A 2,418-nucleotide genomic window follows, 5' to 3' on the forward strand; every position below is an offset into this window, starting at 1 on the left:
GAGGACAGACACACACACACACACACACACACACACACACACACACACACACACACACACACACACACACACACACACACACACACACACACACACACACACACACACACACACACAGTGTATGAGTGTGACTCGCATATTTTTATCCCAAAATCCCCCCCTTTTTATCAGAACTGTCTTCCATCTTGCCATGGGACTCTAATAGAAACGATTATATACTAAACCTTGATGGCTGCAATTGGTTAAAGACATGAATGGTGTTTAAAAGTACAGACAGGGAGATGAGAGAGATATCATTTCTTCCTGCAAAGTTTCTTAAGGCTGGGGGGGAAAAAGACACTATGCACCAGTAGAGGCTAGAGGATATGTCACAGATATGCATCACTACTACTACTAACATAAACTCCACATTAAAACTGCAGAAATAAAAGAATGACACTTAGTAAAACAACAGCTTGGTTGTTTAGCGGCCCAACCCACTAACATGCTAACCACATAGGTGATACGTAGCGACCCAGTCTGAACTGCCATCAAAGAAACATGTCATTCCCTCTCCCTCTCTGTCTTTCAACTCACTTTCTTATCTCTCACTCTCCTGTCAATAAAGGAATGAAAAGCACAGACATCATATGCATCTATGTGACTATAAATATGTGACTGGTTATCTGAATATATTAATATATTTGCATATATAAATATACACAATAATGCTTTGAAAGATTATTTAATAATTGTATGAATCATGAGTGAAATGATAGAAGCTATGATAACAAAAACAAAAAATAACGGCTAATTCACACCTTATTGTGGACACACACACACACACACACACACACACACACACACACACACACACACACACACACACACACATTATTAGCACATGAATGTATGCGACAAGTGAACAGAACACTGCTCCGATGCTACCGAGAGGGTTCTCATGACGTTACATACTGTGAATGCTAACTGATACAGAGCTATGCCACAGCTCATTGGCCACGGCCCCTAATTGATATCAGCTGCTATCTAATTACAATCACCTGTTGTGTGGCAACAAGAAGCCTGGTGGGGAAGATTACCACGCACTTTTAAATTGTCTTTCTGCTGTTCACTTGTATCAGTGTCAGGTATTTTTTTTTGTTGCACGTCATTCGTTTGAAAAAGGTTGTTATGTACATGTTACATCTTGTTTCTTTATTTAAACTTAATTTATAGATAGTGTGTAGCACTTGTATTATTATATTTATGTATGTAATGTATGAATGTATTCAATTGCAGTGCACCAAGCTCAACACAAAATATGTATTATATGCATAATGTTTTGTTCTCTTTGGTTAAAGTACAATAACTTTAGAAAAATAAAGCTTGCAAAGATGTTGAAAACATATCAAACTTATCAACACGAATTTATTCATGTTACACGTTTCGAGCACACAAAAGTCATAATGTTCAACAGCAGAAAGATTATACAAAAAAATCTGGTTGTTTCTGTGCAATTACTTGGTTTTCTGTGCAAAAGCCATTGGTATTAGATAATGTTAGTGTGAAATAAAGAAACAAAGGATACCACAGAAATAGTTGCTGCAATTCCTAAAAGAAGGCCTGGTAAAAAAAAAAGAAAGTTTTCACTAACACCTAATTAATCACTAACTCATTTGAATAATCTGCCCTTGATCAATCCCCGTGGGTAAAGGGTATCATAATGTTTTGATCGCGCTGTCCCTGAGAATGATCTAGAAACTTGTGTTCCATTATCAGTGGCAACTCCAAGCTAGCGATATTTTGCAAACTGAAGAGGCATGTACTGGCCAAGTCCTCTGCAGCCCACACATGTTCTCCAACCTGACTTCACCAAACACAGATGTGCACAAGGGGGACCAACAGCATGTGAACCAAACACATGTGATGCTCAAGACCCCACAGGATTGGACAGATAAAGCCAAGACTGTTGTTGGTCTGTCCTAGTCATTTTTAATGCATAGACATTTTCGAAAAACGGGTAAATAAATAAAGGACAATACCAGTCCGGGTGATCGAACCACCATAACCGTCTCCCCTGGCTTCACTTCATCTTTTATCTATATAATTTGTCAAAGGTATTACCGATTCGGGCAAAGAGCATTTAGCGTGAGTGCTACAAATGCAACAAAAGCAATACAGCACTTTCGTCTTCCGGAATCAATGTGTGTCGGTAAGTACGTGTACGAGTGTGTGGACAACATAACGGGGAATCGCCATACAAATACTTAAAAAAAATGCCTTATCACAAAGACCAAAGTGGCTCATTGCTATTCTTTGCATTCTTGTCAGGCACATTAACGTGAAATGCTCTTAGGCAAACTCGAAACAAAGTGGTGAACCATTTGACCCATTACATAACGGATGTTTGAGTAAAGCCAGGAGAGGCAGTGACAACAG

This window comes from Micromesistius poutassou (assembly GCF_964030765.1).
Source record: "Micromesistius poutassou genome assembly, chromosome: 8".
Lineage (NCBI taxonomy): Eukaryota > Metazoa > Chordata > Actinopteri > Gadiformes > Gadidae > Micromesistius > Micromesistius poutassou.